We start from the raw sequence: 16,916 nt of genomic DNA, 5'->3' as shown, positions 1-16,916 counted from the left end.
CAAAGCTTCCCCGTTTATAAATACCTAATTAAAATCATTGAATGGACGTATTCCGTAAAGTGATTTTCGATGCAAAAAAACGAGTGTTCTTTCGAATAACCAGAGTAACAGTAAATGGATCAGGCAATATCATAATAGTACAGTAAGTGGTCTGTATTTCATCACCTAAACCACACGCCAACATTTCACGATACGATCACGACACCTCCAATTACAATTATATAACATATATAATACTTTGCCGTTGTCATTAAGAACGTGTGTTACCGTTTAAGGGGTTTGCTCCTGGTTAGCTCATGAGCAATGTCCCGTTAGATGGCGCTGTTATCAATAGTTCCTTTTTTCAGGTTTTTTTCGTAAATTATGAAGAATTATTTCACCAAAAACTAGTGGCGGGAGTATCTAAGCGTAACCGATTTTTTGACCCCACACTCGAAATGAAATATTCCGCCAAAGCCGCAAACGAGGTGCTTTACCTTGAACGTCGATTGCGGCCGTATACGGACACTAGGAGCTCACGCACACACTCAAATAGACAGCGCCAGCTAGCGAAAGTCTATTGCGACACTTAGCTACCCGATCGGGGTACTCCTTCGAGTAATATTCACATTTTTTTATCGAGTCACGAAATTTTGTACTAACTGTACTTTACTCGAAAATTTTACTACGACCTATAAAATCTATAAGTATTTTATTGATAATTAGAAGCAGGGTCTTGGATAACTGTTCGCATATTACCTATAATACGAGCCAAACGCCTTTCAAGTGGTCATAATATGTGTACGATAAATTGAGAAATTACCGAGATTCTGACCACGGTTTCTTGTCTTGGTTGATGGTCTTGCTATTATTCAGGTTATATTTATAGTTACTTTTCGTAGTTACTACTCTTGCTAAAGTGGTCATGGTCGTCGGTTGAAAATCGGTAGCAAGTCTACAGGACGAGTTTCTTGGGAAAATAGTGCGGTGGTTTGTCCTTACCTTCTACGCCGCAGAGCTGGAGTTTGGAATTCGTAGTTGGCAATAGAGAGCGCTGCCACCAGGGCTCTTAGTCATCTTGTACGACACGCACAGGAATGCACAGGCAATCAAGTTTATCAAGGGTATCCGTAAAGCCAAAGTCCCTTAAGACACTGTTACACATGCTCTTTAGTAGCAAGAAAGCATGCTACTATTGAGCAAATGCTAGCTAGTAGCATGTGTGAACAGGACATGCCACTATCGAGCATGCTTATTAGTGGCAAGCTCGAGACGGGGTGGAAGGGGGAAAGGTAATAAGCAAGTGTGAACGCGTTTGCTTCAGTCCAGTAACGAGCATGTGTAACAGTGCCTTTAGACATACCTAATATTTTATGAACAGTGCTTCGTGTAAGCTCTTTCTATCAAAAGAGGTAATAAAATCCACACAGAGTTTACTATCCTAATTATCATCATCATCATCATCACTCAATTTCTGTGGTAAGACTTTTGGTAGAGAATTAGTAATCATAAACTGCTAATATCAATTATTAATAAGTTGCTAACCATGAAAAGAGTTGACGAAGAGTTTATATAGGCTTCTGCATCTGGATTTCTCAGTTCGTATATATAATTACTAGCTTAATCCCGCGGCTTCGCTCCCGTTGAAGAAAGAAATCTACTCTGTAGTGTAGGTATTCGAATTAAAAAAAAACTTCTTGCACCTCTGCGATCCTCAAGGAATACATGCATTTTTAGGCCATGTTTTGCCTTTATAGGTATAAATAAATACTTACGAAATACTTACATAACAGCAAAAGTTCACCCACTCGCCGATAACTTGCGCCGATCAAATTGCGGTAAAAATTATCCAGTGCTAATTTTGTACCTACTTATCTCTATAAATTGATTTTGTTAGGATATCATAACCGATGATTTGGCACAATCAGCAGAAGACTACGAGCAGTTCCAAAATCATCTACACTCCCTTTGTTACCTTCGAGTCGAAAACAGTTGTCGATTGGTATCATATAACTACCTATTGTAAGTATTATCTGCTAGGATTTTTTCCGATCCAGCAGGCTTGTAGTCGTGTGTACTGGATTATTGGCAGTGTTTCCTTTGGATGTTCGTGCGATGGAACTATTGCGTTTTTTTTTGCATTAGTTCCTTTACAAGACTTGAAGGAAAAACTGCGTTTATTTTTTTGCCTTTGTTCCTTTCGCAGTAGCATCTTCAGTTCTTGCAAAGGTACAAAGGCGGAAAAATAACGCAGTTCTTTCTTCAAGGTCTTGTGAAGGAACTAGAACTACCGCAAATAATCCGTCGTACTTGCAGACTACGGGCACGTTCAGTTTAGCTGACACGTCATCATCGGAGACAGATGTTGCATCAAACCTAATTCGAAGCAGTCAAGCTCATAGGTAGCTGAACAGTTTGGTACTTTGTTACAGCAAGCTACAGTGCTAAAAATGAGCATTTCTAAAAAAGTTTGTACATTTGATTTGCGACTCCGATTTGGGTAAAAATTTGCAGGTAGATAGTCTCCCGAAATGTCCCAATTAATTTGTATGGAAAGTTCCTTTTTTGTTACCACAAATCCATAGTTTTGGTAACAAAAAAGGAAATTTCCATACAAACCAATTGGGACATTTTGAGAGACTATGTTATTACGACTCAATATCGTTCACTCTACAAACGTGCAAATTTTTATCACAAATAGGAGTCGCAAATCAAATGTACAAACTTTATTTGGAAATGCTCAAATAGTTTTACATGTCCTCAAATACTAAGAGTAAAAAGGGAATGTCTTTACTTTGCTACTTTTTGATCGCTCTTTGCCTGTAGTATCTACGGCTAACTAGTCTGGTTGACAGGGCAGTGGGTATAATTAATTTGTAATTTTCCCGCTGGTACAGTAAATTCATATCCCAATAATCATGCCAATTATTATGCATTATAAATCAAGTAAGTATTTTGGAAACAATATATTTTTAGACACGAGTAATATTTACCTCGACGTTTCGGCAACATTACAGTGGCCGTGGTCACGGTTAGACTGAAGTGTGGGGTGACAAATAAAAATGACCAAGTGCGGGTAGTTCGAAGGACTCGCGCTGCTAGGCAGACTTGACACCCCACACTTCAGTCTACTCGTGACCACGGCCACTGTAATGTTGCCGAAACGTCGAGGTAAATATTACTCATGTGCGTTAGCGTGATAAGTCCTGTGCGTGGTATTTTGATTAATTCCAGTTTATTTTAATTATTTTGTTGCTCTATTCCTCTCATCTGTCTGTGCACGCGAGCAGGCTGCAATTACCAGACCCATCACTGCCGTTCGCCTGTGACAGTTGCAACTTCTACCATACAATCTTTTCTTTGGGGTAAGTAAAATGCAGTACGTCGCATTAGACAGCGTTTGAGAATAATTATCAGGATCAAGGGGTCAGGTCTGCTAGTGAACAACGTCGGCATTAGATTCAGCTAATACTTTGAGAACAAAAAAAAGGTATAAACTTTGTGATACAAGTTAAATATGCCCGCTGTCAACAAGCCAACCGTACCACTAGCAATTAAATTTTTTTGAGCTTGACTGTTAGTCAGCATCTAGAACCTACAGTATTTAATTTTGCCCTAGGTTTCTCTGCTATCAACCGTGCGGCACAGTTAGATCTATGTGATACGTTCCTACATAATATAATAACATGCAGTACACGCCCTCCTCCACCTCCCTCCTCCTACATGAAATAATATATATATCACACAATACCTAATAATAGTTATATAGTAGGTATTTGTGACAGCTAGTCGAGCTTGTGTGACATATACTATACATACATAATAAAATATTGTTTTACATCGAAGAGAAAGAGAGCAGGCCTGTATGTAAACTTATTGTATAGATGGGTGATTATCTCAGCGAGAAAATTTGGCGGCAGAGCTGATAATTATGTGTGGACTAATTGTTTTAGAGGTTTAATTTTTTTTCTAAAAAGAAAACACAAATTTTTATCTAAAGCCAAATTGCAAAGTTTTATAAAAGTCATTAATGTTTATTAAAAAAATTTTTTTCACACAAATCATAATTTTGGTGTGGCGTCCAGTATCCGTTGTTCTTGATGAATGTCTATGATAGAACCATAACATCCATTTATTTAACTAAAAATGCATTGTATTTTATTCTTCATTACTTCAAGTATCTTCTAAGAATATATAAATAAATATTAGTACATGAATTTATACTCAAAACTAGGCACTAAAAGTTGTCCATGTGAAATTGGCAATTTTGGTGGTAAATATTGAAGATGTTTTTGTGGTCGAACGAAACGCAATAAGACCAACAAACGTGAACGTGTGTTAACCTGTGCGTTTAGTTCCGCTCCTGCACTGAGCGATGACACACGTGCCATATCTTGCTGGATCTGTCCGCCAAGTACGTAAGTATCTAATTTTGGTGTGTTAAAATACTTTTTAATGCAATTTTGGTGGTGTATGTAACTAATGACTTAGCAATACTTGTTTTTGTATGAAGTATATGCGAGGCATGTTAAAAGTTTCCTTTTTAAAATATTAAGTTAAATTGGAAGTGAATGATACGGTTTTTTTTTAATCATTTTTTTATGCACTTTTTCTAATTATGGAGGATCAATTTTGGTGGTTTTGGTGGTAATTTGAAGCCCATCCACATAATTATAATTTCATTTTTAAGCCTTTTACATTTAAAACTTTGCATTTACAACATTATTGACTCAATGCACTTATTTCAAGTAAAATATAAACACTTAGATACCTACTTTACTATTAAACTAAATTATAAAATATCACTATTTGTAATAATACCTCGTTGAGTTTCTTGCCGGATTCTTCTCAGCAGAGGTTTTTCCGAACCGGTGGTAGATTTTTTTTGACATTCATAAGTGCTTGTTATAGCCTAAATTGAATAAAGATATTTTGACTTTATTTTTTTAGAATGGCTAACCGGAAGAAAAAACAATCAAGAGAAGAAGTCCTCGAAAAGAATAGTACATTGTGTCTTAAGGGCGATAAACAAGGAATTACGAACGAGAGTCTATTAGAAGCCCGAAGTCGAAGACTGAGCTTTAGTTAGTCGATGTTCGTAATTCTAGTACCGCCCGTGCGACATACAATGTTTTTCATCACATTTGCGAGTAAAATTGTATATTTGTAAAAGAAAAACTAATATTTTTTTTTAAATTGCCGATACCGCTGACTACGCTCTTGGCAGCGCCAGCCTCCGCGCCGCCCTCCCCCAGCCTGACCATGCGCCCGACGTGCTCCTGCACGCCAGCACGACCAGCACGCCATGCAGTATCACACTCATTTACCGACCTTGGGCTTCATGACAAGAAAATTAGTACCGGCAATGACTCATTTACCGACCACGGGTTTCATGACAAGCACATTAAGGTCGAGGGTTTTATTTGGGGGGTTGCAACCATGGTAGCCTGCATGTTACGACACTGTTTCAGAGCAAGTGTGATGAAAATATAATTGCATTATCATCGACTTCGGGCTTCTAATAGACTCTCGTTCGTAATTCCTTATTTACCGCCCTTAAGACACAATGTACTATTTTGTTACTACGAGTTAAACATTGTATTTTCGTAGAGATTTTGGTACAATTAAAACGATTAATAAAACATTTATTTTCTTTTATATCCAGCAGACAATTTGATCAAGAAAAATATTGTTTTACCTTGAATTAGCACAAGTACATCTAATTTTGGTGTAGATGTGCAATTTTGGTGGCCAATATATCTAATTTTGGTGGGTACAAGCAATTTTGGTGGTAATCAAATTACTAAAATCATAATATCTCCAAAACTACTATGTATAATGAAGGGCCATTACGACACAATATTTATTATGACTTGTAACGTATTGTTGATATATCATTTTGACTCGGACAACAAAAATAAAAAAAGCCACCAAAATTAGGTAAATTTCAAGCTTGTTGAAATTCACCCAGATATTTCACATGGACGTAGTTGTGGGGCACGGTTCGTAGCGCAGAAGTAAAGTAAAAAATATTGTTGTCAATTTATATGAGGTTCCGCAAATTAACAAGTTCTCTGTCCCGAAGCAATGTGCAGCGTTCTTTTGACACGTCGCCATAGTAATGATAAGGTAATATAATATCCCCGTAGCAATTTTCATTGTTTATCTAAATGTGGTTCAAGAATAAAAATAATTATTATAATGTATGTAATAAAGTTTATTATTTTTTCGAAAGAACAACTCCATTATTTACATCACTGGTCATATGGTACATGTGCCTCATGGACGTACCAGTAAAGCCACGCATCAAGGGTCAAGGAACCTGGTAACACCGAAACCACTCAATTATTCAAGTATTTATTTTGTTCATCTCTATCCACTCAAGACAAGATAGATATACAATCGAACCAATCAAAAATATCACATATTATTACACGTCTTTCTAGGTCAGAATAAAAGTATGTGAAATATATTTTTGAAGCATTATATTATACTACACCTCGTTGTTTCGGGGGGGTCAATAGTTTGACCGGCCCATTTAGTGAACGGCATAATGTCATCGTCTACTAAATGTACAATTTATATGATATTGGAAAATTGGAATGGTAGGTGTCCGTTATCTCACTCCATATCTCGGTAATGCTGTATGCGGCATCCTATTAACGCCATAGCCCACTCCATGTGAATTAATGTCCCGGACAGTCTGTCCGGATCTGGCAACTGTAGAGGCCTGTCCGCTAGCACATCCTTATAGTGTATTAGGGGATAGACCTCCAAAGTTCTGCTCATCTCATCTATATTAGATATGTTGGCTGTGGTCCCATGCCTTTCAAATGACCGGGTCCAGATGGGTTCGTGATCGAAAATCTGAACCAGCTATTACAATAATAAGTAACGACCTTTATTTCGGACAATATGGCCCAGATTTTACGATGTAAACATTTCAGTCAAGCATATTGAGTGATTTTGAAAATTGACAAATTTGAAATTTGGGACACTAGATTAGATGAAAATTAATGTACAGCCCAATATGACAGTTTTGACCAAGCCTAACTTCTATACTTACTTAGTGCCTATAATATAATGCAAACTCAAAATCAAACATTATTATGATGCCACTATAATAAAAGCAGTGACGCGAAAGAGTACAATTTGTAAGCGGAGATCTTATAAAATTAGCTACTAGCCGCGTGCACCTACCATACAATAGTCCTAAATACAAAAGTCAAGGTACCAGAAGCTTAAAAATATATTAATTTGTAATAATAGTTACACATAATTAAAAAAAAGTAAGCTCACAATAAAAAAATATCAATATATGAACTTATACAATTCTTCTGATTTTGGTTCTTGATTCTGGGTATCTGTATGCGAGATTGTCATTTTACATGAGTTTACTTTTCTTCTGTAAGGCAACCTGACAGTTCAGTAGCAATGACACTCTAAAAAGAACGTCATACTACTACTACAGTTATCGCGGCCGGCTCAGTCAAGAATGTCTCTAAAGCTAGACATGAGCAAAGTCTAAACATGAGTGATATTATTATCGATATCGATAGTCAATATTTAGTCATCCTGTGACATAGAGCATAACACTAACTCGTTTGTTAAAAAATCGAACATATAATAATTCTACTATTTTTCTACTACAATGTTTCACGCAGAAGAAGATTAAAACTATCGCGAAAAGACTTGTGCTAGCACGTTACTAGTGACAAAACAATAAATAAGTTAATAAGATTTCAAGTAAATATCGATCCACGCAATCTCCAGGGTGAGACAGCTTCGAAGTTGAGTGTCATACTTCCTGGCGGTGACATGGTGTCGCATGGAATTCACTGACATCAGAAAATGTAGGTACAGTCAAGCAAGATATACACGTAAGTTAAAATATGATACACACTTTATGCACAACATTAACGTGACATATGCAATGTCGATATCTCTGCCTTGACTGTACATGAAAAAAATTTTTTAACAAAAAATGGAACCGATTATAAAAAAAAACAAAAAAAACTACTAATTTGAAGTACTTTCTGGCGGGCGCTATCTTTTTCACTATGAAGCAGTCGACTTTTCTAATTTCTTGTAAATCAGAAAAAATGTACGAAATTGTACGCTATAGTTAAAAAAAAAAACTACACTCATAAAAAGTCGAATTACATATGGTAAAGGCCTAAAAAATAAACATTAATATATATTTAGATATTTTGGTTGTTTTTGTTCTGTGAATATTTAATCGTCACTTAGAACACCAGAACACACATACATACAGAGCAGCAAATTCACGAGCTGCTGCTGCTGCTGTCATGTAACACTATTAAATAATTTACCTACATCATCATCATCATCATCATCCCAGCCTATATACGTCCCACTGCACCTACATACATAAATTTACAATAATTTACATAAATTACATTTTCTGTTATAAATAGAAGACTATTTTTTTAGTACCATAAAACCGTCCAATTTTGCCGTTGATATTTATTTTGCCCGCGGAGTTAAAATATAAGCTGTAACAAAAAGGCCTTGGCAGGATAAAAAAAGGTCAAGTTCGAGTCGGACTCGTACATACGAAGGGTTCCGTACGTACAATGTTTTTAAAACAGTTCACTAATAAGTTTTAGCAACGCCTAGTAACCAAAAAACGCTGGAAAAAAAACACGTTTCTTGTATGACAACTCCATTTATTTTTTAATTTTACTTACTTTATTATTAGTATTTGTTGTTATGGAGGCCACAGTAATACCTACATAATCTGTCAACATTTCAAGTGTCTAGCACACACAAACATGTATGCCTAAATGGGGTAGGCAAAGCACACGAAACGTTACAGCTTCGGCGCCACTTTTAGCAATTTTAGGTTTTAAGTTTGACAAAAACGGTACAATAGTGACAGGTTGCTAGCCTGTGGCCTACGGTCCTCAGTCGCCTCTTACGACATCCACGGAAGAAATGGAGAGGTCTAATTCTAACCCGACATCACACGGGTAGCTATTACAGCTCAAGAAATAAAGCCCTGTGACAGACGGATGGACAGATAGACAGACAGACAGACAGACAGCAGAGTCTCAGCAATAGGGTCCCGTTGGCACCCTTTGGGTACGGAACCCTAAAAAGAAGAAGTAACTCCCGTCAGGAATAAAGAAATATTCTAATATCGAAAAAGAAAAGATTTATTCGTGACAAAAGGGAAAAAAATGTACAAAAATTATTTAGAAATGTGCATGTCACAAAGTGGTCACAAATCAGTCAATTTTGTTTTATTTCAGATATTTAAAAAAATGACAACTTGGGCAAAGTTATCTCAAAAGTCAAAGTTGTACGGTTTTATAGTACTTTATATATAATGTACCCCTATTATCTCATCATCTGAAATTACTGTAGTTTCATTCAACAAATAAAAACTACATACCTGTTGGTATTCTTGTTTTTAGAATCTCCACTAAAATTTCCACCCACGGAACGCTAAAAGAAAGATGCCTACGAAGACTTTATTTCATTGTGTACATCATATTTATTTAGAACAAACTTTTTAACACAGCGTTAATAAATAAATCTAATCAGTCGGATATTCCTAAATTTCTTGCATATCAACATTAAACGTTTCTTCTTTTCTTCACCTTGAATATTGCATGACAGCACCATGGCTACTTTCGCAATATAATGATTCCAGGCAAAGTTATATGCAGTTAGTTAGCATTGAATCTGAAAGGAATTGTGCATTAATAAATACAGAAATAGTATTAGCAGACAGACTATAAGATACTTAGGTGGAGGAATAAAGTGACCGATGCCTTTTAGTTACAGCATAAGGACGTAAATCAGACTATCAGTAGGTAAATTCCCTAATGTACATACTGTTGCACGCAACTCTGTCCGCGTAGAATTCGTTTATAGCTATTCCGCGGGAATTATGTGATTAAAAAAAACTACCCTATGTTTTTCTACGGGACTCAAACTATCTGTATCCCAAATTTCATCCTAATCGGTTCAACGATTTAGACGTGAAAAGGTAATAAAGAAATAAACAAACAGACTAACAAACTTTCGCATTTATAATATGAGTGGGATTATTGTCTTATTTTAAGTCATCATCATCATCATCATCATTATCGGCCTATCTTAGCCCACTACTGGACATAGGCGTCTCCAATTGCACGCCACTGAGCACGATCCTCGGCCACTCTCATCCAGTTACTGTCAGCTACCCAGTGAAGATCATCGCTCCACCTAGTCTGAGGGCGTCCCACGCCACGCTAGGCTTTTACTCGTTTACCCTAGCAGTTATCGGTTCTTCGGCTGATATGGCCGGCCCACTGCCACTTCAGTTTGCTTCAGTTTTAAGTAATCCTATAGAAATAGACGGACGGACAGCGTAATATCAAACTATCTGAACTAAGTCTTTGTGACAAAGTTTCTCCATGTCTTTCATTGAATAAAGTAAGAATTCGGCAGCGATGACATACGACCATCATCATCATCATCATCACCATCATCATCTTCATTAAGATCGGTTTGTGAACAATACTTATCTTTTTCAAAATATCCTGATATTGAATTTAGATTTTTGCTATTCCTTTCTGCCTGCATGTCAATTTACAGAGATTAGTGATATGGAGATAGAGTTGTAAAATTAAATATATAACATTGAATTCCATGCTACCTACCCTGGGTATTAAAAATAAACTGGCCAAGTGCGAGTCGGATTCGCGCACGATGTCTTCCGTACCATTATCTATACAACATTAGACATAAGCAAAAAAAAAAACGGCCAGAAAAACAAGTTTGTTGTATGGAAGTCCTCCTTAAATATTTGTTTTATTTTAATTAATTTATTTATTTTTAAAGTAATTATACAGCTAAATATTCTGTGAATATTTCAAGCGTCTACCTGTTGCCGTTATTAACATCATGCAAAAAACGGCTAAACAATCACGTTTGTTGTATGGGAGCCGCCCTAAAATATTTATATTATTCTGGTTTGAGTATTTGTTGTTATAGCGGCCACAGTAATACATAACCTGTAAAAATTTAAAGTGTCTAACTATTACGACTCAAGAGATAGAGCCCTGTGACAGACGGACGGACAGACAGACAGACAGACAGCGGAGTCTCAGCAATAGGGTTCCGTTGGCACTTTTTAGGTACGGAACCCTAAAAACTAAATAATAGTTACGAACCGGTAGAATTTTATGTAGGTACATAATAAGCCCATATTTTCCTTATCTTAAATTTCAGCTTTTTAGGATAAAAGGTTTGGTGTGTGCGTTGGTAAACAATCATTAAAAAAATAGGACAATGATTCACTTCGAAACACAGACAGACAGACAGACGGACAGACAGATGGACAGATCAACAGACGGACGGACGGATGAGGCGACGGAAAGGTACACTGACAGACTCACAGTGGCGGATTTATGTTTTTTATGAGTGTAGGCCACTTTATATCCGCCGCCCTATGTAACTTTCTAAAATAATATTTTTTTAAATCTGCCGCCCCTAGGCCGCGGCCTATATGGCCTATTTATAAATCCAGGACTGCAGACTCACATACGCATAAAATTAACAACCTGTGTAGTGACACCTAACAGAGACAAATCTAACGATACCTCTTCTGATCTCTCTATCTCCTAACATGCAACATTCCCGGAGCGTTACAACTTAGGGATCTTTAAAAAACGAGCCTATCAATTCCTTAAAGGGTCGGCAACGCACCTGTAATTACCCTCGTGTTGCGGGTGTCCATGGGCGACGGTGATCGCTCTCCATCAGGTGACCCGTCTGCTCGTTTGCCCCCTCGTTTTATAAAAAAAAAAAAAAAATGAGCTATTTCCCAAGACTGCTTCTAATTATCAATAAAATACTTATAAATTTTAAAGGTCGTAGTAAAATTTTCGACTAAAGTATAGTTGGTACAACTTTATTCACCATCATCATCATCATCTCAGCCGTAGGACGTCCACTGTTGGACATAGGCCTCCCCTACAGACTTCCAGTTGCTTTGGCTGGCAGCGGCCTGCATCCACCGTGAACCTGCGGCTTTAACCAGGTCATCCGTCCATCTTGTTGGTGGACGTCCTACGCTGCGCTTGCCGATCCGCGGCCTCCACTCGAGAACTTTTCGGCCCCAACGGCCATCCGCTCTCCGTGCTATATGGCCGGCCCATTGCCACTTCAACGAGCTGATTCGCTTGGCTATGTCGGTGACCCTTGTTCTTCTACGTATCTCCTCATTTCTGATTCGGTCCCGTAGAGAAACCCCAAGCATAGCTCTCTCCATAGCTCGCTGAGCAACTCTGAGCCTATTTTATAAGGCCTAAAGTAAAGCACCACGTCTCGGATCCATATGTCATCAATGATGTAGTGTTCACTTCGAAAGACAGACAGACAGACAGACGGACAGACAGATGGACGATCGACAGACGGACGGACGGATGGGCCGACGGAAAGATACACAGACAGACTCACATACGCATAAAATTAACAACCTGTGTCACTCCTAACAAAGACTTATCTTCTATTGTCTTGTTGTTTATTGTCTTACTTGTTAAGATGCATCAAGGCCTTGTTGCATAGCGTGCGAAAGAAATGACCATACATATGCTCCAAAACCATAACCCTTGCCGTTTCTCACACTTATAAATAAAATAAAAAATCTTGAATCACTTCATAATAGAGTACATACAGTACATACTCGTACATATGCAGACAGATGGTGGGAAGCGACTTACTTCTATGGAGTGAAAAATGTTCAAGGCGCAACTAAGAGTTAGGGAAATTTGGTATGTTTTCGTAGTAGGTTGCTGCAGACCACAAGTTTGGTACACACGATAAGCCATACTTGGCCACCCAGTAGGAATGAAATTCTTACAGCCCTGTCTCTGGTGTTCTTGTAACAAATATTAATGTTTCTGACAAAAATGATAAAATTAACATACCCGTGTATTCAATTACATATGTTATCCTCATCATCAAATCGTACATACATAAATAGTTTAAGAGTTGCACTCTTGCTAATTTCCTCTCGTCCGCCAACTTTTTGACTTCTTGATTTGTTTCAAACCATAATTATTCAAACATAATTGCTTTGAATATCAATCTCATTGACTTGACTTTGTGACAAAAATGTATTATAATGACGTTTAAATTTTACTTATCTAGCCAGTAATAATAATAAAAAGGTGGTACGAAAAAGTACTTCGATTGTGAAAACCTTTTTATTCACNAGCCAGTTATAATAATAAAAAAGGTACGAAACTACTTCGACTGTGAAAACCTTTTATTCACCGAGCCTAGATTTAGCGGCCGTAAAAATGCCGTGATATGTAGGAATTTATTTGAGCCTCACTGTAAAACTTGATATTCATACATACACATGCAATGTATGTTGAATGTAGACCTTATTTTTTAAACTAATTAGTTTAGTGATTACACCTAGCACCTTTTATTGTGAGAATAAATATGCTTATATAAATTAGTGGCGCTACTGTCTACGTAAGAGTAAATAACTAATATCTGTTCAGAATTTGTAAGTTGAATTTAAACCACTTGTCCTAGATCGAAGCACGCATTATAATGTATGTAAAGTATGCAATGTTATAATTTTGCCGAGGACTGGGTCTTTTACTTAAAAATTTATTTTTAAATGACAATTTAAAAGTAACTTACCTATTTTTGTCTTACTTACAGTTTGCCTCCTTGCATTAATCAGAAAAATAGTTTAGGCGTTTCAACTTCCGAAAATAACAGATTTTAAAACAAAAAAAAAAAAAGTGATACTAGACTCAGAAACTGAACTTGATCTCTCAGTGATCTCATGCTTTCTTCATTTAGTTGTCGTATTATCTGAGCCCAAAGGTGATGGTCACGTGACCCACACGAAATAGTCGATACCTATTTACAATAGTTTGATTTTGTGACATTGACTCACGCCACCCATATAAGATGTCACTACATGCTCGCTGCAACACTGTCAGTTTACTCATACAATGGTAAAATGCATCAAAATTTACTGCATCACGCTGCACTTTTGATGCAATAAAGTTACTTTTTTTGGATTTTGCTTGAAGAGCATACCATAATTTACTATCTCAAAAAATCCTCTAAAAACATGTCCGTGGAAGCTATGCGGGGTGTCCGTAGGTTTGTATGGAAGAGCAACCCCCTTAAGAAATTCCCGCATGGCATTTTTATTCTTCTTTTACTTTGTGTTAGCAATTCTACCAATTAAAATGCTGGCTCAGTTTACGCACAATTTGTATTCTATTTAAAAACCAGTTCACCCAGACGCGAACTCCTCAGGAGAAGGCATGTGCGCCCGTACCCTGCTGCACCTATCCTGGTCTATCAGCAAACTCTTCCTCTTACATGCTATTTCTTTCTCCAGATCCCCTCTATACTTCATCAGCTCACATCTAATCGTCTCCGCCTCTCTAACCTTATTATTCAAAGACTCTGCTGTCTCCTTGATGGCTTTGTGTTCAGCTATTAGCGCATATTGCGCTTCATCCCGACAGTTCTCCACTCCAGGTCTATCATAGTTCCTGGTGTGAAGTCTCGTCATAGATAATTTACAACTCTCATCGATTTTCCTTAAAGAATCCTTCAGGTGATCAATAAGGTTCTCTATATCAGCTGTCTTTTGAAGATTCTCTTTTAAGTTCGCTTCCAAATGCTCACACATCTGTTCGGTTGCTGATATGGCTTCCGCTAGTGCTTCGTTCGTGCGATCTGCTTGTATTTTCATATCCTGGCCACCTTTAATGATGGCAGTCATCAAATCGCCCCTCAAGTCTTCAGATTCTTTTCTAACTTCTTCGCAGTTTCGAAGACTCTCACTGCAGTAGTGTTCCCAGTATTCCAAAGTAGTAGCGTTCTCCGGCCATCTTGCGACACCAGGGTGGTACAAGATCAAGTTAGATTCTGGTGTCATGCTTAAGTTCTGCCTGTCCAATTTCAAACTGACCATTTTGTCGCTCCAATCGAATTCAATGCTAACCTTCGCAGCTTTATTCTTCTCCATTTGAACCTCAACTTTGGCAAGGGTCTCGAGGAATACTCTTCGGATTTCTCCTACTATAGCGACTTCTTTGATCAGTTCTTGTTCAGCGTCATCTCTCACTAAGTCAGGTTCGTATCGATTTGTTCTTAACTCGAGACATTCTTTGGAAATAGCTTCAGGCATCATAAGAATTCTGCAAGCGCCTTTGAGCCGGGCTCTGTATTGGTCTAGCGTCATAGTCTCATCGGTGATGGCTTGCACCATTTTTTCAACTTTTGCCTGCCAGGACTTCAAATCTTTGATTCGTTTCTGCAGCTTGTTATTAGTATCGTCGCCTTTATTGCGAATGTTATTAAAAGCGTCGTCTAAGTCTTTCTTCGTTTGAGCTTCGGCTGCTTTCGCTTTGTCTGTAGCCCTCGGGGTCAGGATGTACTGGTTGTTCTTTCTCCATTCTCCAGTGGAATACCTGGTGATGGAGTATTTGTCGACGACTGGTCGGACACCGGTCATACCCGCTTGAGGAGTCCAGTCCACATGTCCTGCCGCCCAGGGTCCTACTGGTCCCATACCAAGTATATCTCCACTGGTACTGTCTGTAGGCTGAGGTAGATACTTTGGGGGAGCTCCTGGGGGGTAGATCCTGGGCGGTGGGGGCACAATCCGTCCAGGGACATAAGGGGACGGGGGTTTTCAACCCTCGACATGCCCGCTTGTAAATACTCCTTCTGCTTTTCCTGAGGGATCCCGGATTCAGGACAAATGTAAGGGCAATCCATCTTGTTAGGTTCTCCGGATGCCATGGTAACGGAAATTTAGGTATTTGTCGAATGATTATTAATTGTAAATAAAATTACTTATAAACTACGTAGCGTCAATAGACGAAATAAATGACGGATCATTTCTTTTCGTCGACGTCAGAAACATTGAACCAGCCAGTACTTTAACTATGCTTATTTGTAAGGTGATGGGTTTACGCCAAAGATGTTTACGCAAGGTTTACGCGGTGTTTTTTTAACGCGGTGTGTTATAAGTTTGACCGCTATGTGTGTCTTGTGTCTGTCTGTGTGTCTGTGGCACCGTAGCTCTTAAAGGTGAACCGATTTGATTACGGTTTTTTATTTAAAAGCAGGGTTTCTAGCAATGGTTCTTAGACACGTTTTATCAAAATCGGTTTAGCTGTTGATGTAAATAGTGTTTTTTTTATTTCTCTTTGTATAAAATCAAACTGTTCTATCAAACAGGCAGAGAGGGGAGAGGGCAGGTGGTAGGACCTGTGGAAGGTCCGCCCGGATTGCTACCACCATCTTGCTCGCTAATCCTGCCGTGAAGTAGCAGTGCTTGCAGTGTTGTTTTCGGCGAGGAGAGTTAGAGCCGGTGAAATTACTGGCACTTGAGGTATCCCATCTTAGGCCTCTAGGTTGGCAACGCATCTGCAATACCCTGGTGTTGCAGGTGTTTATGGGCGGTGGTGATCTCTTACCATCAGGAGACCCACTTGCTCGTTTGCCATCCAGTCGAATAAAAAAAAAACTATTACATGTTTCTCCAAAAAAAATTCAATCAGATAATTCCCAACATAATATGCACTTGCCTTGTAACAAAACTTTACGAACCACCCATTGAGGTCGCTCCCCACCTTCTTCATTCGCTCAACTCATTCAATTTGCACCCTTATACCAATAACATAAGGGGCAAACATAATAAAATAGCTATAACTACTAGACGCGTGGGAAACGTCTAATGATGGTATTGTTTTTCTGCATTAACATGGTAAGGTTACGCTTTGAAGTAAGCTAAGCGGTTCGGGTAGCGCAAACCCCAGCGGGAGCGTGTAAAAAGATATCAATACTGTCGCTTGTTTTTTTCCAATCAATAGGTTAGGTAATAGGTACCAGGCAGGATAGGTAAATGAAGCGTTTCTATTGGTTCG

General features: G+C 38.2%; 1 protein-coding gene and 1 pseudogene across 1 annotated transcript in view; both read right to left on the bottom strand.

Moving 5' to 3' along the window:
• The window catches only part of Tmhs (Tetraspan membrane protein in hair cell stereocilia), a 52,187-nt gene that overhangs the window by 21,865 nt on the left and 13,406 nt on the right, over positions 1-16,916 (bottom strand). The gene's annotated exons all lie outside the window — the stretch shown is intronic.
• LOC141440525 (tektin-4-like) lies at positions 14,225-15,868 on the bottom strand (annotated as a pseudogene).

This window comes from Choristoneura fumiferana, chromosome 22, assembly GCF_025370935.1.
Source record: "Choristoneura fumiferana chromosome 22, NRCan_CFum_1, whole genome shotgun sequence".
In the NCBI taxonomy this organism is placed as follows: Eukaryota; Metazoa; Arthropoda; class Insecta; order Lepidoptera; family Tortricidae; genus Choristoneura; species Choristoneura fumiferana.
Note: the sequence above shows the minus strand (reverse complement) of the source record. Positions and strands in the feature narration are given on the sequence as shown.